A 21,265-nucleotide genomic window follows, 5' to 3' on the forward strand; every position below is an offset into this window, starting at 1 on the left:
ACACATTGATGTGCATGGCCATTTGTATACTGGACGGTCTGGTTCAGTCAAATCGCGAGGTAATTCTGCGTTTTCAGGGGATACTTTTCTAAGCACTGTTTCTTGTTCCATGATGGTATTATTGTTTTTTTCATACCCTTGCCCACTGCTATGGATGGAAATTGTGTTTGTTTGATTTTGTTTGTATGCTTCTTCATTAAAATATGGTTCTGTGGTTGTCGTGTGACTCCATTCAACAATATGTAAGAAATTATTTTTGTTCACATTCCGTTTATTGCTAAGTTTCTTTTGTAGTTTGGTACTTAGTTCCGCTAGTGATTTCATTCTATTTAACACTAATATAAACAACTTCCTTTTGAGAAGGATTGCACTGTCCACGAGAGCTTGTAGGATTCATTTTCTACAGTAGGTTTTAAGGGTTGACAATGATTTCGGTCCTGTTCTTATTAGATTCTGAAGGACTCTTTGGCGAAACATTTTTGCTAAAATATTTTTTTTACTATGCGTTCTTGTTACTATATCAGGATTAATAGGAGCATTGATAGAAATACTGGTAGACAATTTCTTGTGAAGAGTTCTGTGTTTCATGGTACATTTTGATGGAGGAGGTAAAGTTAGCTGTTTTGTTCCAACATTCTGTACAAACTCTGCTACCGATGGATGCTTAGGTTGGACACTTTTATTTTTATTTGCTCTACTTCTGCGTTCCTTTCTACGGACTTGCTTTTTGGTAGGCATTTTTTGGGGTCTGTTGAAAAAAAGAAGGCATGGTTTGGTCTGTTGTACAATGTATGTGTGTTGTGTGAATGTGTGCATGCTTTTGATGTCGAATCTCTTTGTGGTGGTATGTCTATGTGCATTGGCCTCTTACAATGATTTGAGAAGGCTATTTTTCTGTTTGTATACTACTATAATGTGCTTCAGATGAGAGTACAAAGTGGACTAGTGGTGAGCAGAAGTATTAATAGTAAACGTACTGGAATAAAATTAAAACATCTACTTGTTTTCTAGTACTAACATTCTAACTAACTGTTATTTGTGTTTCAAACACACAGGGATTTCCGAGCCATTCTGCCTGTTATTCTTTACATAATGAATGAGGATTTGTGGGTAGAATGGTTCCGAAATCAATGTTTGCTTTGGTGTACAAATTAAATAAATAACCCACACAGTCTCTTTGAGTAATAATTAGAATATAAAGGTAGTACTGTTCTTACTTTTTTTAACGGAATGACCAGTTTTCTTCTGATATGTCGTTTGCAGTGTAGATGCTGTTGATTTTCAGGAAAGTAGTTTTCACTGCAAATGACATTTTTTTTTACTACCTTTGTGTGCTTAACGCAGTGATGTTACTATATACGTTACTTTTGCTTCTTTTATCGGAGTATTCGTCTTTCATATTTCAACATAGTGCATGTGCATATTTCACTTCCCTATGTGCCACCTCTATATGTTATTTGCAATATCTTAATTGCACGTGCTTTGGAAATGAGTACACTTTTTAGGTTATGAAAATGCCTTGTTTTTTTAAAGCTGTATTATCTATAGGAGAGAGGTTTGTAAGCGATAGGTCATTATAGTAGATGGGACATATTCCTCTACTTTCATATTATAAGTACGAATCCGACAAATCAGAAGACCCTCAGCGGGAGATGCCACCACAGCAATCGGGAGCATTTATTTTTCTCAGACGATCGCACTGCAAGTAGCATTAATGTAGGCGGTACACGTTACAAAATTCAGACATTTCCTAATGGACAATAGAGTTTCACGCTCAATAGTGACGGTTGTGACGTATGTTTAAGTTATGCCAGAGACATTAAGAAGTAGTGCGGTTTGTCAATGAAAAATCGCATATCTTGCACATAAAGGGGGAGCATTGGTATGCATTGCCTATGCAGAATTATTGGCATTAACTTGTTTAAATTAATTCATAAGAGTTGCACATTTTCTCTGATTGAAATATGCATATCTGTACTTTATACTCATGCATGTGTGCATGCATGGAGAGCATGGAGATGTACATAGAAATCTGTGACACTTGCACAGTAGTTTTTGAAATAGGCGCTTTGCAATGATATGCAACTTCCCTTCAGAGTCATCGATAGTACATTTGAAGTGCGAAATGTTGCTGACGGAGTTTGATTTAGCAATGATGATTGTGACTGTTGGATGGCTGTGTGATGGTTTAGTTCTGTTCAATAAGGGAATGGATTTGCGATTGATGTAGAAACGGTAGAAGTACTGGGTAAGAGTTACGTTCCACACATACACAACTCTTGTTCGCGGGTAGGGCATGTCGCATACGGGTTTCCACAGACAATCCAGCATGGAAAGGAGACTGTAGGCTTCAGCCAATCAGATGTTCACATTGCGCTTTTATGTTAAAAGATGGTGCATACACTGAAGATGGCAGATATGCAGAGAGTCAGGGTTTTGGTGCTTGGGGATATTTTTGTCCATGGTTTACAGCACTATGCTGAGAGTAGGCATGTGGCACACCATTTCGATGTGTGAGGAGTGGAGGTGGTGTGGAGCGCTGAGAGTGATTGCAAAGTTGAGGCAATTCTGAAAGTTTGCAGACACATGCGTATGATGACCACCCCGCATGTGCTATTTTTGCACTACGGTGCTTGCCATTTTGGCTTGGAACAGTTGGTTCAAGCTGTCATGAACACCTTTCCAACTGCGACAGTAATTTATTCTGGTTTACTCCCCAGAGGAAAATGGGACAACAGTTCTGTTTTCTGTCCTGATCAAAATTTTGGGAAGTGTATCATCAATCTCGGCATGCATTCTTTCATGTTACGAGCTGGTATAATTTTCTGCAGCCACAATAACATTGTGCCCAGTAATGCCGATTATTTTGAAGCAGATGGTGTTGCGTTGTCTTCTTTGGGAAATGCCATGTTCTTTTGGAATGTAGGGCTTGCTTTAGAGAAGGTTCTATAATGGTTGTAGGAGTAAAGCAATAAAATAAATTATATGAAAAAACACAAAATAAGGCATCTGCCCGAAAACAAAAGAAAAACGTCTCTTTTCAGAGCCCACCTTAAAGGGGAAAAGGGGAATAATACTTAAATGTACAGTCGTCATGCTCGGATCCTGTACGTGTCCGCGGACATGGCGGTGGTTTGCAGGCAGTGCATGTTAACAAGGGGGATTCTGGGGTGGAGCCGTATGCAAATGAGAATGAGCGGAGCTAGGGATTGGTCAGTAAATTTCAGTGGGTGTGTTCTGAACGGAGGAATTAACTGAGACTGTCTTCTCCCTGACAGCAGACTAGACAGCCATGGCTCTGTGTGCACGCAAACAGATTATCTGGATTTTGGGAGACTCTTGGATACATTAGTTGAAGGTGCACACAGAAAGTTGTGGTCTATCTATAGATCTTGGATTTCCTCATGTGGAAGTACACTGGCATGGCGTGTGTGGAATGAGGTGCCTCGACTTGGTACCTCTCTGTACTACTTTACAAAAAGAGTGACATCCTGACATAATTATCATTCATTGTGGAGGAAACAGTTTGAGCCATGTCTCTGGACTTTCTTTGCAATTTGCAATGAAAGAAGGACTTGCGAAGGTCATGGACATGTTTCCAAATTGTCAAATACTTTTATATTTATATAATATGTCTGCGTTCTTCTGCATTTGGTCCACAAATGGAGAAAGCGAGGTGCAATGTCAATAAGGCTGTTTGTGCCTTTCTAAGAGATGTTGGCATGTCCTCTTTCCACAATGAAAACATTCTGTTTCGCAGCTCTTTCATTTTTCGCAGAGATGGAGTCCATCTCACATTTACTGGCAATGAGATTTTTCTTCGCAATGTACAATCCGCATTGCAACCTTTTTTTGCATTGACTGTACTCTATTTGACAATCCCTTTTTTCTAATGTTCAATTTTTGACGCACACACCACCAAAAGGCTCTTTTCAGAGCCGCCACTTACTCCCAGCGTACAGTCTATTGGTTTTGTTCTGCTTGCACCCTCCATTTTTGTGTGTCCTACGACTGTCCGCAGACTTTTTCAAAAATGCGCGGAGGCCATTTTATTTTGTACTTTTCCACTTCACTGCTTTTGGCCACACGACACACTAGGAGAAGAGGGAAAGGAAGGGACACCAACCACGGGGATAAGAAGGGGCAGGAGGAAAGAGAACGATATAGGGTGAGCTTTACTTGGGTAGGAGGCACGTCTTCTGATGCTCCATGACCGTAGCCTCAAAAGCACTTTGAACATTCCCCCCCTTGCACAGTACTGCATCGCAATACACACACAATATTTTCGCCTTCGAAAGGTAAGGGTCAACAGCATTGTGAATGGGTTGTGAGACAGCTAGAAGGATGCAATCCCCACCCGAGTGTCTCTTGTGGTGAGAGGATCGGACACAGAGGATGCTGTGGAGGAACTCAATCTACTTTGTTCTTCACATGGCACCACCTTGCGAATGTCCGCACTGTGCAACAAAGTTAGATGTCGCTTCATGGTTGTCGTACCAAAGCTGTACACACCAGGTCTCCCATGACTCAGCACCAACTAGCACTGGTTACACCTCACCAGGTTCGCTCGTGCTTTTCGTACGTTCCCACAAATGGAAAACAACCGCCACACCCACGACTCCCGGCGAGTGCTTGCAGTGTGGAGTTCTTCCACTTCATTCTCTTCTTCCTCTTCCTCCTCAATCTCTACATCCTCACCCGTATATCCCTCTGCAGGCCCTTGGTGAGGTGGCGGTGGTGGAGAGTGTGGGGGTGCTGCTGAGGTTAATGAACCTACAGTAGCCATGGATGCCATGCCGGATACTTTCCTATTTGTCGCTACAGCAGTAAAGGCAGCACAACTCAATCTGCTATAGCCAGAAAGCACAATGAAGATGCGCTCGGCGGTGTGGCCATTTATAGGGTTGGAGGGGTGCGCCACATGACCATCTTGATCACTCAAAAGTGTTCCAAAAATTTTAAACAATGCATCCACCGGTATACCTATTGTGTGGGGCATGTGAAATGCTAATTTTACACTGTGAAATAGCTTCCCTTGTGTGTAAAAGTTATTTTGTTGCGGAAGCACACACACACAGCGCAACTTAGTCCACACGCTCAGTGTGGGTGCGGTCACATGTTGACATCCTGAACAAATCCGCGAGGGAAATGGGTGGCCGGTGGACAGCAAATGTATACTAACAAATGTACGCATGCGAGCAACTGTCCTACAGACAGCGTTCGGGTCCTCAAACTAATTACAAGTGCGCCACAAGTAAGACCGACAGTTAGGGACAGGCGCGATGTTCGTTGTACTTATGGATATACTGCGCATGTGTATACATCATCTGCTGATTGCACGGACAGGTTCACTGTCCTTAGGACAATAAAATTGTATTTGCCCAAGAATATGACGCCCACCACGCTTGTTCTACGGAGGGTTCCATCTTGGCTGCGGACGATACAGACAGGTATACTGTCCTTAAGACACTCCCATTTTGCTCATTTACAGACATCCCGGACAACTGGTGTGCTCTACGAACATGTTCTATCTCGTTTGTAAGAAGTACTGAGAGGTATAATATCATTAGGGCGACCCTTTGTTTATTTACACACACCTTGCACAGATGGTGCGTTCTAAGATCAGTTCCATCTTGGTTGATATTGGTACGGGTAGGTGTGTTGTCATTAGAACATTCTAATGCTTATGGGTAGCTCTAACAGGTGCGCTTTTGGCGAACATTTTAAGTCTTAAAAAAAAAATGTCCTCCACCTCTGCAACAACAACAAATAACAATAACTTTCCAAAAACTCACACACGGTTCAGTCAAGAGAAATACAGGTGGAAGCAGATACTGACACAAATATAGGGGAATTATGATTCAACACAGGATGGTTATGAGGGGATGATTTGTGTGGGAAAGAAGGGATGGATGTTTCATCAAAACGTCTATGTTCTTCTGGAAGGTTTGGGGATGGTTCAATAGGCAATGGAGAAGGGGGGCAGGTACTGGTCAAACAGTGATAACGTACTTTCCCTCTCACAACGTCCTCCACAAATTCCCTTAAACTTTTAAAATTGTCATTCAGTGTCTCCATTTTCAGTTCAATCCTTTTCAGCCTGTCTTCCTCTGTGTCATTTATTGCCCTTTCTTCATTTCTTCCCTGCTCTGTTAAAAATAAATATACATATGTTAAATGCCTATAAAATACTGATCATTATTTTGCTTATGCAGAGCAATGTGTACCTTTATTGTCGCTGTCTTCGGACATTTCCCCAAGTGGAAAATTCTCCTCCAACCACTCCAAAGTACTGGCCATTTCTGTGTCAAAACAACAGAATGACATTATTTTTTATGCCCCACATACCAAAAAAAGTAGACTCACATATAAGAAAATTGAAGTTCCCTTACTATTTTGTTGTAGTTTCCCTTCGTTGTAGTGTGTGCGTTTGCTGTCGGTCCTGGCTGCAGAGTTTCTGTAAGATAATTATGTTGGAGGCATACATTTTTTGGTTATGGTACAATCCAATTCATTCTACATGGCATTAAATGCATGGTTTTAGTTTCACACATTTAGGTTTCCCTGCTTCTTTATTAGTACTTGTATTGTCTATGGGCCTCATTACACGGAAGGCGGTAAGGGTTAACGGTCACCGGAAATGGTACCAGTGACCGTTAACCCTTACCGCATGATTATGAGGTCCCTTTGCGGGTTGGTACTTTAACGCCTGCTTTTTAGCAGGCGTTAAAAACCAACCCGCAAAGGGACCAGGGTGCTAATTACGGTACCACAATTTGCGGTATCGTATTTAGCACCTTCCCCATTCCCATTATGCCCTATGGGGCAAAAATGGGAATCGGGAAGGGCAATGGGGGAAGGGGGAATTACTGCCCTGCCAACCTTGGAATAGGGCGGTAAGTCCCCTTTCCTCCAAGGCGGTGCTGGTTTTTACCGGCATGGACCAAGGTGCTAAGAGCACCTTGGTCCACCGCCTACCGTGTAATGAGGGCCTATATGTGACCTTTTTCCTAGATGCGCATTTTTAGTGTGAGACAATAGTAAAATTTCAGGTACCCCCTGCCTGTTTGGCCACTGTTGACCATGTCTGCGCCCGTCCGCAAACAGGAGATCAGTCCGTGCCTTTCAAATATCAATAGCGAGGGGGTTCTGTATGTTCTATGTTACATGTATATAAAGTAAGTAAATTATATTATATATCTTCCAAGATCATGTATATTCAACAAAAAAACTTTATTGCCACAATGTTATGATTAAGTTCCCCTTCACAAAAAATGCCAACTGCAGCACACAAACAACTTTGTTAAAGGGACGCTATGGTTACGTTGCCCTAATAAAAAACCCTAAAATTCACTACAAAAAATACTTTGTTAAGGGGACGTTATGGTTAAGTTGCCCTACCAAAAACCTGTCCACTTCACTAAAAAACCCTTTCTAACGTCTCATTACTGTTCAAATTACAACCGAAAAACTCCTGACATTCGTCAGTTATGGTAGGCTAAGCACCCATTCCTGCCATCAACCCCTGTGCACTGCTAACACTACCACCCAGGACATGAAAGATACCATCACAAATGTCATTGATGAAATCACTGGCAACATCCCATATTTATCCTCTTTGTTTTTCTTCACTTTCATATACATATATATATATTCAGTGAAACTACTTTGTTAAAGGGACGTTATACTTCACAGTAAAACCGAAAAACACTAGACATTCCCTACATATGGTACGCTAAACAACCATAACTCACACCACCTACGTGCATTGCTAAAACTAACACCCAGAACATCAAAGATGACCTCACACATGTCATTTCGATTGCAGGGGGTCAGGGTGAGTTTTATTAGTTGATGGTTTATGGTACATCCTTGTGATATAGTTAATTGTATTGTGGTGGTTGTGGCCAGTGACCATATTCTGGGAGGCATAGCCATCACAGTAGTAATATGTGTATAGTAATTATAGCTAATATAGTAGGAGTATGCCCAGAATCACCACAGTAGTAATATTTGTATAGTAATTATGGGTAATGTAGTGGGAGTATAAAGTGTTTATAATATGGTGGAATTATATAAATGCACTGTATATGGTACTTATAGAATATGTATTAGATTATACTTGGTATGGTTACTTAGTTCCATAGCATTATGAAGCTGGAATCTCTGGTTTATGTTCTGTTTAAAAAAAAAACAGGTATAATTTGTTAAGCAGGATAGTTTAAAAGCTTTAATTGTAGTCCTATGTTTGGTAAAACATTAGTGTATGACACACCGCTGTTGTATTGACATTAAATCATCTTTCGGTCATTGGGGAAAAAAAACACCAATTACAATTATGTGAGTGTAAGTATGAAAGTATGTTTGTTTGAAGTATGTTCTGATTAAGGGAATGCTTAAAATAGTTACATATGTGTTTGCGTATTCTAACTACATTAGAATTAAGAAGATGTTTTGTCATATAAGAATTGTGATGGCGTATTTGAAGTGTTTTGCATTGGAGGTTATTTTTTAAGTATTTAGATACATGTTGGCGTATTCTAACTACATTGACTTTTAAAAGTACTCATGTAATTTTATGGATGGATTTAAATACCTGCTGGCACATTCTAACTGTTAATTGTGGTACAGTTTAGTGACTATGTTTGGGTTGAAGGAATATTAAGAAGGCACTTGTCAGATTTGCTAGTAGCCTATGTTTTGGAGTAACAGAGGTGGTATTACATTCAAACCAACCACTTATTTTTTTGACGTATGCAGGATAGTGTCCTAAAGTGGTTGTGGCACCGTGTTGACTATTATACCTACTGTTGTGAAGGTTTTCTTTCCAAGAGATACTTGGCTGTGTGTGAAGCTTGTAAGTTTACAGTTATATCTGGTAACATCTGCATTGCACCTTAGAGGTATTAGTATGACACATTGGCTATGTGAGTTCATTTGTGCAGTGGAACGATTGCCCTAATTACAAAAAGGGCATAATATGCCATGATTTGCATTCTGAAAAAGGATTCAGAATTTGGTTTGGATACATATACAAATCATTCATTTTGGATGTGCTCTTGTGTAACATGGTAGCAGAGAGTGCATCTATGTTTCCACGTGTATGAAATTTGCAAGATTTTGTTTATAGGGATATTTTTGGTTTCCAGCACTTGTAGTAAGTACATTTGATATTCTTGTGGATCTTCATGTGTGTTTATGGCACATTTTACCATTCCTGCACAGTAGTCCAATTCTTACTTCACACCTGAGACACTATAAGTGTTGTCAGAATTATTTGTGCCATTTATATGAAGGACTATCATTTGCAAACACAACCGGTCTGAGCCGTTTAAGTAAATGTTGTGAACAATTGGTAGCAATTGAAAAAGAAGATTGATTGTTAAATTAGCATAACACTTTACTCAAGTTGTCTTGCTGAATTTAAATGGACCAGAGAGACCTGTTTGTGGATCATGTGATGGGCCTGCAGATTTTTGTGGAGAAGAGAAATGTGTGTCTTTGTTTTCTGATGGATGTGCAGTTGACTTTGTATTAGAGTTTTGTGGTTGCATTCTTTGATGCAGAAGGAGTTGGTTTTTGTTTATTTAGCAGGATTGTTGGCATATTTGTTGTAGATTCTGTTTATATGTGTTCTCTTTTTAAAGGTTTCCTTTTTTGGGGTACAGGGTACATATCTAGATGGGGATATATAATGAATGTTGCCTGTTTTATTCCAGGATGCAAGGAATGTCAGAGTTGACTTTGTTTGCATCAAAGTTAACAAGGAATAGACAATTGAGGGTATGCAGATGTGAAAGTGCTACATAACTAATACCTTCTTTAAAGACTGTGCTGACGATGTCAATCAATTCTTGATCTAGGGTTAGCTCTTGTGATTTGTGAATAATGGGAGCATATGCAAGAGATAGATAGAATAGTACTCTGCATAAGTACATGTCCTTGAAAAGAAGCAAGCATGCTATTGTGTGGCTATATTTTTTAACTTCTGCAAATGTGTCAAAGTAGATATTTACAAACTGAATGTTGTTGTCATGTGGATATGTTTGGAAGCCAACAACTGTACCAATTGCTCCATTGACTAAACCTTGTTATACATCAATGTTAAGTTTTAGAATTACTATGAAGTTTAGGCACAAAATCAATATTTTCTCCAATCCAGCTGTTTTGAAGATGCATTTTTCTAAGCTATTTGGTTGTGCTGTTGCTTGTTGACATATTGGAAGTGTCATGCTGTGCACTTTTAGTATGTCTGTGGAGCTGATATGCAGTATGGGTTGCATTTATTTTTCAACACTGTTTCATTGAATTGACTACTTTGTTTTAAGTCAGTTCTTTCTAGTGAAAATGTTGCCAGAGATTTACATTTCCAATGCTGCTAAGTCTATTGCAGCACTGTTTGTGTCCTAATATTTTGAAAATAGTTTGACCTTTTACTTGTGTTAACGATACGAGGTGTTCAAAAACAATAACAGGTTTTCCTCCAATGTTACACTTCGGACTTCCCCGTCGGCATCCTTGCAGAATTCATCTTCGTTACAGGCTCCTCTATGGTCCAGGTACAAGCTACCATGGCGTCTGTACAAACGTCGACGTACTCCAGGTCACCTGACACGCCTTGTACGTGGAAGACGTACAGCAAGCCACGCCCCTCTTACGACTATAAAACCACTGTCTTCCAAGGGGCTCGTTGCTGCTAATTAGCGTTACCAGCTACACGCGGTTTCATCTGTTTCTTCTTCGTGTATCCCTACACGAATCCTTATCTGAACTCCTGGTTTTGACCTTCTGCCTGAAATTGGATTGCTTCGTCTCCTCCCTTGTTCTTGTTATGATCGTCTGGTTGTTGGACTCGGAACGCTTCTGGATAGGGCTCTCTTCAGTGTCTTGCGGTTCTTTCCTGGTTGCCGCTCTGCACATCAATTTTGGCTGTTTTTTCATCCGGATCATCTCAACAACTACTCAACCATAATCGTGTACTCAGGTACATATCTATTGTCTTCCATGGACATTGTTTTCTGTTCGATTCTGGGACATTGAGTGACTTTCCTGTGAGATTATTCTTCAGTGCATATGAACGCTTTCCTGATCTGCACCAATTCGACCCTAGTGCGTCCCTCGTGCCGTCCGGGGTTACTTACCTATACTAACTTCCCTATTTGTTATTTTCTCCTGTCGTTGTCTCCAGAATTCTGAACTCCTTATCCTGGACTCCTCCTACTCCAATATTCTTTACTCAGGTCAGTTGTTATCAATACTATAGCTAAAGTGGGAAACGATACTGATTTAGATTTATTCCACTCATTCGTGTTATTCTTTGTAGATAATCCCGGGGAAACGCAATTCCACTCCAATATTCATATAGGTAGTTGTTCAATCATTTACTGTTGTAATCACTTGTTTATAACATCAACACATCAACACTGTCTAATATCTTGTATTCTTTTGCAGCATTGGTATTGGCGGTGTGTGTTCTCCCCGCTCTTTTATTCAATTGACATCTCTGTCTGTTCTACTGAAACAGCAGAGAGGTACATTGTGGAAAAGAGCCCCTCTTTGAGGAAGCCTGAGTCTTGTTCTCAGGGGAGCTGGGATGGAAGGCTGAATTCGGAATTCTATACTACCAACATCTCCAAGGTCGTGTTCTCTGCATTTCTGACCTATTCGGAGTGGTGAGTAACATCCAAACAGTTGTTCATAGTTGTTTTTCAGGATCTTGCATTCTGATGAATTAAAGCCAGCATGAGCTTGGAAACCATGCTTACTTCATCTATCAGGAGCACTTTCATTTGTTTTACAATTCTGTGTACTTTATTAGCAGCTTCTGCTGATAATTTGTAGTATTTTAATTTGATTTGGTGTTCTACTGGGAGGAGTTCTAGTCGGTGTAACGTTAACCTCCTTAGTTTTAGGCAGCTAAACCCGTGGGGGCTGTTACTAAAATTGCTGATTATTTTAATTAAGAATGTTTTACCAGAACCAGCTTCACCACTTATATACACCACTTATATACAAGAACAGAGGTTTATTGTTTTTAAAGCTACGGGTTTTAGTTTTATGTTTAAAACCCTGTTCAATATCTTGAGTGACTTCGAGATAAATGGTGAGTTGTTCACCATTTAGCTGTGATTCAAGCACTGACAAGTCTTCCTCAGATTGTTTATATTGATACAGGCTATGTTCTATGTCAGTCATGTCTATTTCTGCTTCATTTAGAATTTAGTGGTTCTCCAAGTGGTTTTTGGCTTCCTGTAAGGGAAGGTTGACATTGTGTTGTATTGTTTGAAATTGTCATTTGTTATACTGCTTTCATTTACTCAGAATGACCCCCAATGTGTTCATATGTTCTATATAAGCCTGTACCTGTTAAATGGTCTGCAGCTTTGTAGCACCCACATTATCTATAGGAGAGCATCTTTGTATCAAAGCTGTACAATTCTTGGTACAGTGTTTTGTCAGATGATATGTCATCTCAGAGGTCTTTTAGCTCTGTTTTCCCAGCTTTGTTGAGATAGGCTGTCACATTTCTTGCAACTTCAGTGGAATTGCCTGCAATGTATGGTATGTCTATGTTTGCATTCCACAAGAGGGCAATTATTGCATTGTAATCACTGTTGTACTTGGATGCTTTGTTCCTTTTAATGTTGTATGAAGTTTTAAGGGATTTGCCTTTTACGCTGTTTCTAACAGAATACATCAAGCTATTTGCTTGTCCTTTTGTGCAAACTGGTCTATCTAGGGAAGCCAAAGTGATATTTAGCATAGTATTTGCATTTGTTTTTACATCTACATCAGCAGTATTTGCCACACTTATGTTTTTGGAAGCGTACGATTTGTGTATGTAGGTCACTATCTGCGCTTTCTAATGGGATGTCACAGGTAATGTATTTTTCAATAAACTGTAAAACAGTGGCGTCAATATCATTACCAAATTTAGAAGCATGTTTTATCCACAAAGCATATGGATACGTGGCACTCTTCTGGATTGATATTTTTTTCTCCAAAACAAGAGTTCCACTTTCTGAGAGGAGGATTCGTTTTATTGTAGATGAAGTACATCATCCCAATGAAGCGATGGTGAAAGTATCTTGATGCATTGACCGGGTCAAGTTAACAGAGTTTTCCTGGTGTTTTTTTATATATTGCCTCCTTATTTTGGTTTGCATTGCATAAGTAGTCATGCAAGTCATCCCATGCATAGTCTGCACAACTTAAAGTAAAAACCGATGTGGGTGGGCCTAAATTCCTTATCATACAAAGTACATCATTGTGACATCAGAACTAGTATTCATTTGTACCATACATGTTTGCAAAGAGATTTGTGATACTTGACTGCAAAACTTGATCTTTGTCTTTTATCTTTGAAGCAGTTGGGTAGCAAACATGTTTAACGAGTTAGAGCCTATTTTTAATGTGTGTGCAACACTATAACATAGAGTTGCTAGTCCACTTTCATAGAGGAGGTGGTAAATGTATTCAACATTTTGTCTGAATCTGGGGTCTTCACAATATATTCGTAAAGAGCGATATTCAAATGCACTAATTTGTGTGGACCTTTCATCATATCTTCCTCCTTTACCTGCAGGAAAGAGTAGAATGTGCTTCTACTCTTTTTGCCCATATGCTCATTGGGGATCCTTTGACTTGATGTATTTGATATGTTTCTACTGCATCATCAGTTGTGTATTTGGAGTGTAGTGGGTTAATTGTATACTGCTCTCAAATGTTGGCTGGAGTAACATGATCTACACTTTCAAATTGGACAGTTGCTGGTGAGTCTTGAATTTTTGGGTGGTTTCTCTAAAGTTGTCCTCTATGGTTATATCTTTGTAGTATTCATTGTTTTCTTTTAGATATTGTAAGGCTTGTCTAACTTTGTTTAAGTCAACAAGTGTTTGCCAAATGTGTTTGTCTTTTGTTGGTACACCATTAACTAGTACAATCAAATATTGATCTATTGGCTGTTGCACTCCTAGAGTTACTACATTTTCTTTGAGATCTAATGGCAGATATACTACTTTGGGACGGATGCCATTTAGTAACTCGGATCGAAGTAATTTGGCTGATTTTTGATTAAGGCATATTGTAGCTTGAAATGTGTGGAATGTTTGGATTATAATGCTCTCATACAAGTTAAGTTGTTGATGAGCTTTTGCAAGTGGGAATATTTCTAATTTATTAGTGATAGCGCATGGTGGCATTGGGTTATTGTCAAGCTTTGTGTGGCAGTATGTGCAAACTATTGAGCGGGTCGGTTATTTTGTGTTTAGTTTCCGCTGCTAGATATAAAGCTAATTGGAACCATTGGAATTCCTCATTGTCCTCTATTTAGTAGGCACTGGGGCTCATTACGAGGCCGCGGTAGCCGTGCCGGCAAAACCGGCAGGCTGCCACCAGACCCATAGTGATTTATGCACCAGACTTGCTGGATTAACTGGGGCATTACACCCCCGTTGGTCCGATAAATCCGGTGCCGGCAATTCTGTTAAACCCATTCTCGTGAAGTCCCATAGGACTCCATGGGAATGGGGAGGACGGAAGCACCAGAACTGTGCGCAACAGTGCCAGTGCTTCCGTCAAAGGCTGCGGGTGGGTGCCATCCCACCCGGCAGGTCTGACCTGGCAGGCGGGACAGCACCCACCCACAGAACTCATAGTTTGCCGGTCCGGAAACAACGGTGTCGGTAAGCTTATCGGAACAGTTGTTTCCGGACCAGCAAACTTTTAATGAGGCCATATATATATATACTATTTGTGTACTGTTTTTATAAAAGGTTCTGCAACAACATACACATACTTGGACTGGTATTTCAGCAGATGTGTTTTGAAACTTAGCTATTCCTTTTTTGTATGTCTTTGTTAGGACATTGGTGGTCATGATGTTTTCGGTAGTGTTTTCTGAAGTTACATAATTTTCTAAGTCAACTTCAGTTCCAAAGTATTTACTTTAGATGTATCCTATTTCTTGAACTGGTTCTTTGGCTGTTCCATCAAGGAAAATGTTATTTAAAGGTTGCAGTTCTAGAGCAGGATTGTTTGCATAGTATAGTTTATGCACAGGATTCTGTATAGCAGAATGGTATGTTGCTAACATTTCGATGTGGTCGAAGGTGCTTTTGCAATCAGTCTGTGAAATGCAGGCTAATGAATGTCCTTGAAGACCAGTGTGGCTGCGCACTGGACAGGAGCCCATGGTTTGTAAAGGTTTCATTCTGCTTTTGTCTTTTAGATTCACATAGTGATTGAGGAATTGTTGTAAAGATTTATAGGTTTGTTGACATATTTTACACTTTGAGCTGAATGTCCATTTGTACACCAGACAGTTTGTTTGGGTGAAAGGAGTATTTGGTTTAAAGTTTGTTGTGGATGTTTTTTCTATAAGGGTTTCTTTTGTCATAATGGTGTTTTTTACCATTTCATACCGCTACCACTACTGTCTATGGCTGTTGTTTTTTGTTCTTGTTTATAAGCTTCTTCATTGAGATATGTTTCTGTGCTACTTGTGTGAATCCACTCACCATCACAGAAGTTTGAAAAGGTGTCTATATTGACTCTGCGCATATTTAGTTAGAAGTACTTTTTGTAATGTATTCATTTATTTATTTAGTGGTTTTATTCTGTTTAAAATCAATATAAACAATGTTCTCTTTAGTAGAAGAGCACTGTCAATTAGAGTTTGAGAATTAGTTTCCTGCCGTAGTTTTTAATGGTAGTTCATTACTTTTCAGCAGTTTTTTATAAGATTGTTAAAAACTGTACCGTGGAACATTTTTTGCAACATTTTTGTGGGGGGATTGCTTTACTGGGACTACATTATCACTGGTAGATACAGTGTTATGTGTGTTAGTAGGTCTGCTTTTCTTTGTATATTTTTTTACTTTTAGTTTTTGCGAGAGGGACCTTACCTTTTTCTTATTTGTGACTGGTTTAGTTTTGTTTAGTGATGTTACTAGCTCTTTGGTTTTAATGTTTTCTATAAATAGTTTTAGAGGTGGATGACTAAGTGGTTTATATGTATCTGCTATATGTTCCTTTTTTTTACAGAGTTAGGCATTTTCTTTTGTTTTTTGGGAAAAGATAACATTTCGGTTTGAAAGTTGTTCAATGTATATGAATTATTTTGTGAATGTGTGTGGGTGTGGTTTGCAAGCTTAATACAATGATGTTTGATTGTGAGGTGGCATATGAGGTGTGGTTGTGAAGTTTTTGAGAGTAAGAGTCTCTAGAGGTCTGATGTCATTGGGTTAGTGAATAAGGGAGTGTTTGTTTGATTACATCATTAGGGACATTGTACTGTTTTCAGGAAAACAGTGGGTGTTGCAATGGTCGTGCTTAGATGAAAATAGGAAGAGTGTGAAAGGGGCAGTATAATGAGTTAGAGTGAAACAAATGTTGGTTTGAAAAGAGTAGTCTGGGGTGATATATAACTGTGCTATTGTAATTACATACATATACATGGTACATTCATGTACTTACTTTAAAGGATGTGAAGGGTATTTGTTCAGTTCTTGTATTTGGCAATGTGCTTCTTTCTGTAATTGTAAATGAAAGTTAGTGGGGATATGTGGTATTGGTGAAGTACTTTTAGTAAGCAAGGTTGTTATTTATGAAGATGGTTGTTGGGAAAAGAGTTAATGAAATTGCTGGACGTATACAAATGTTTGTTCTTAGGAGCATTTTCATGAAAGTTAAGAAATGCATATGTGCATTTGTAGAAGCTCTGTGTGTAACATTTTGTAAAAGAGAAGAACAGTTGATGGAAACGATTTGTAGTACACTTTTAAATGGCAGCTGGTGTGTGGAAGTTTAATATGTTAGGAGTATATGCTACTTGTGAACATGAGGCAATCTAATCTGTAGATGTTCATGTAATCGTAGATTTTTTTATTGCATTCTGGTATTTGTAGTCCCACTATTCACATTATAAAAGTTTGAGTTCAAGTCTGAGATTGTAGAGAAAACATAAGGACTGGATGAGCACCTATAGATGGGAATGGGTGATGTTGGAATTCATGCATGTACTTCCAACTTATTAAACTGGCACACAATAACTGCCACTTACAATGGTCAACAAATCTATTATATTTGCTTTTCCTTTCTTTCATGAAAAAGTGATACACAGTGCTGCCGTAAATGCGGATATGCATTAACTTTTCTGAAATTGCTCTTAAAAAGAAAACATTTTAAACACAGAGCATTGTAATTAGTTGCTGCCTCATGTTAGAAGTAGCTCAATGCTGCAATGCATGGCATTTGTTAGGGTGATTAGAAAAGTGAATATGCTTATTGAGAAGCTTATTACAGGGTAAGTAATTGTAATTGTTTATGTGTACAGCGCTTATACATAAGTGAAGTGCTTCAACGCGCTTCAAGGCACCAAGGGTCCAAGGGAATACAATAGTCATCCTTAGGCCTTGAGGTTTCTGAATGATCTAACAAAAAAGTAACTGGCGTACTAGGCCTGATGGTGCATGAAGTGTTTAGAGAGTTTAGGGAGGGGGAACAAAGGGGGGACAAGACAGAACTTACTAGGCCTAGTAAAATTCAGGTCTTGCAAGTGTACAGACTGAAGTGCAAGGGAGGAGGGTGGGTAAACAAGTGCTCCCAGTCCAGCAGGGCCTTGGGTTAAGTACAGAGAGGTTACCCCTCTCATGAACAACGCATATCTAGGCCACCTATTTATGTTTGCTTACTTATCTAGGCCAGGTGTTTTTGTTCACTGACAGTCAGAATATGAACATTCCTAGGTGTTAAATATCTAGACAGTAACCTTGTTGTATGTTCTTAAAGTACTTTCCTTAGGTTTCAGACTCAGCCCATGGTGCACATAGACGGGGCAAAAAGCAGGCCTCAGACACACAATGCATTTGTATACATGAAGATAAATGTAATTTTATTAACATTTTCTGGTGATGTTGCTTCTTTCCTCCTTACTTTAGTTTCCCTGTCCCTCTGATTTGTATGCATTGTGGACCATCATATGTATTGTTTATGCTAACACAAGTGTATAGTAAGTCTTGAATTGTTAGCTATTTATTTCATGTTTAACATTACTGAACACTCTGATAAGGTAGCTTTTATTATTTTACTATCCATTACCAGATTAAACATATTGTACTTCTATGGTGCATGCTTTAGACATTGCTATGTGTATGTATGATTATGTTCCTGTATTATCAATAACAATCCAAATATGGGTCAATGCAAAGAATTCAGTACAGAATTAGCGCACTTGCCTGGCTTAGAAAGGGAGCGTGCGCCAAACAGCATTTTGGCGCACCGTGTATTCATGGATTTCTCAAGCCATTTGTAGCCGTTGGGCAGCGAAAATCCAGCAGAGCCAGTAACGCCTCCAAGAATGCCCCTTGTGCCAGAAAAAAGACATAAAAATCCCCAATACGGCGCAAAGGCCTGTGCCATCCCTCGACCAGCATACAGCCCCCCTACACCGTAATCGCGCAAAAAATCTCACAGCATCCAAAACGCATGAAAATCTCCCTGCGCACCCCCTTGAATATGCGTTTCCTGCTCGCGCCAGCCAAATCGCTTGGAAAGGGCTGCGTGTGTGGTGACATGTGTTGGGGTCCCCCCTGTGGTGTGGGCTGCCTGCGGGACATGGTCATGGGTGTTGGCTGGTCCCCTGTGGTGCGGGCTGCCTCTGGGGCATGGACACTTGTGTTGGGCTGCCTGCTGGTCATGGTCATGGGTGTAGGAGGTCCCCTGTGGTGTGGGCTGCCTGCAGGGTCATGGTAGGTGTGTTGGTTGGTCCACTGTAGTGTGGGCTGCCTGCGGGGAATGGTCAGGGGTGTTTTCTGGTCCCCTGTGGTGTGGGCTGCCTGTGGGGCATGGTCAGGGGTGTTGGCTTGACCTGGCAGACGGAACTGCACCCGCTCGAGACCTTGATGCAGACCTTGATGGATGCACCAGCACCATTCATGAATGTTGCTGGTGCATCCGTCCTCCCTATTCCCTTTGAGTACAATGGGACTCGAATGGTAATGGGGAGAAACATATTTTGGTGCCCGGCAATAGGGAATTACTGGGACCACTGGCCGTAATACCCCGGTAAGACCCTGTTGCTGGGCAAAAATTACTCGGGCTGCGGCACGGCTACGGCCAAATTCATAATGAGGCCCATTGTGTTTAATTTCCATCCCCACCCCCTTCAATTGGATGATCTGTCCGTGGACACTGCTGTAGTCCACAGATGGCACATCCAGGTCTTTTGAGGTTGCTTGGCATGGAAAGGTGACTGCAGAGGCCCCGAACAGTCGAGGTGTCCACAGACATTAGAGGATCAGTCAATCAGATATTCTGGGTGTGGTGTACAGGAAGAGAGGCTAGCAGGAGTTTTGTTAGTAGGAGTTGTGAGATGATTGTTAATGGCCATGGCAATGTCGTTCAGCAGGCAGAGTGTTTGGATTTTGGGGTCCACTGGGTGAAGGTGTATGCTGAACATTGTGGAATATCCACAAATCTTGGATTTCCTGAATTGGAAGTGTTCTGGTATGGAGTGTGTGATATGAAGTTGGAGGACTTCCTCCCATTTTGTGCAAATATGGCTCAATTGAAGCATACAGACATTATCATTCATTGTGGTGTGAACGGTTTGGGGAACATGACTGAAATCTCATTGCAGTTTGCAATGAAGGAGGCAGATGTGGATGCATTCCAGTTCATTTGGTCTGCAAATGGAAAAAGCGAGGCACAACATCAATAAATCTGTGTGTGCTTTTGTTTGTGATGTTGGCATGACATCGTCCCATAAAGAAAACATTACATTTGATAGGGCCAACATTTTTTGGCGAGACAGACTCCATCTAACTAATGTGGGTAATCAGATTTTTGTGGAAAACATTCAAAATGCTTTGAAGCACTTTCTGTGAAAGTGAGAAGAAATTTTGAAAATCATTGAAATGTTTAATGTTATAAGCCAAAACCCCCAAAAATCCGTTTTTAAGAGCCACCTTTGTTGAGACTAAAACAATTGCAATGATCGCAAACGTTTGGAATTTTTTAGATGTCCACGGACTAGCGCCCTTTCCGCCAACTATGCAGGTTGTGGGCCTGTGATTGTTTTCTCACTTCTATTTTTTAACTGTGAAAGGAACCTTTTTCTTAGTATTTTGGTTGCCACTTTTTCTCAGGAGAGGCAAGGTAAGGGAAGGAAAGGGGGAAGGGGCACCAACCACAGGGACACAGGGGCAGGTGGAGAGAGGAAGATGTTGGGCCGGCCTTAATCAGATAGGTGGCAGTGTTTCTCATGCTCCTTTACCCCAGCCTCGAAAGTCATCCAAAACTGATCCTCCCTACAGATCAGTGCTTCACTGTACATGCATAGCACTGTGACGCTCAAAATGCATGGGTCAACAGCATTCTGTATGGCCTGTGAAGCAACTGCTGGGATCCTCTTCCCAAAAGAAGTAACCTATGTGGTGACAGGAGCATATGAATATGATGGGGTGGAGGAAGTCCACCGATTTGGTGTGGCGTCTCATGGAAGTAGTCCCATAGGAATACAAGTCAGATTTCCCATGACTGACCCCAACTTTGCACTCAGTGCATTGAACCTTCCTTACACAAGCCTTTGGGACATTTCCAACAGTCGTGAAAAATTACCACACCCAAGACTCACTCTGAGTACTGGTGACAGGGACTTCCTTTCTTGATCCTCCTCTGTATCACCGCACCTGTTCCCGTCTGAAGGCCCTCCATGTAGTTGAGGTGGTGGTGGTGGGGGTGGTTGGGGTGCAGAGATGGCCATAGCAGATGCCATTGCAACTGATTTCAAGAGATATGCAAAGCAAGTGTTCTCCAGATGCTCTCTCCTGAATAGCCAGTTTGAAAATGAGGACAAGTAATGAGTGGGTCCATTTAGAGGAACGGGCCACAGACAGTTGTGATGTCCACGGACTACTGAGTCAAAAATAGGCCTTGGCAAGTTGTAAAAAGTTGCCAGATCAATGTAGAATGGGCCTGGGAGCTGTGCAAGTGTAGCGTTTCTGCTTGAAACACTGTAGATTGGCTGAAAAAAGCACTTTTAAATGGTCCACAGTCACGGACACGCCCATCACGCCGCATGGGTGCAGTCACATGATAACATCCACGGACGTCTGTTGCCTGATGTCCATTCCCGGACACCCTTTGCGTGGGAAATTTCAGCATGCATGCGCCCGATGTCCGTAGGACATACGCCGTGTCTGCAGACTAATTAAAAGTGTGTCACGTGAACACGGACATGTCCGGACATTCCACGTGTCCAGAG

The sequence above is a fragment of the Ambystoma mexicanum genome, chromosome 9 (assembly GCF_040938575.1).
Source record: "Ambystoma mexicanum isolate Mex_15411 chromosome 9, UKY_AmexF1_1, whole genome shotgun sequence".
NCBI lineage: Eukaryota > Metazoa > Chordata > Amphibia > Caudata > Ambystomatidae > Ambystoma > Ambystoma mexicanum.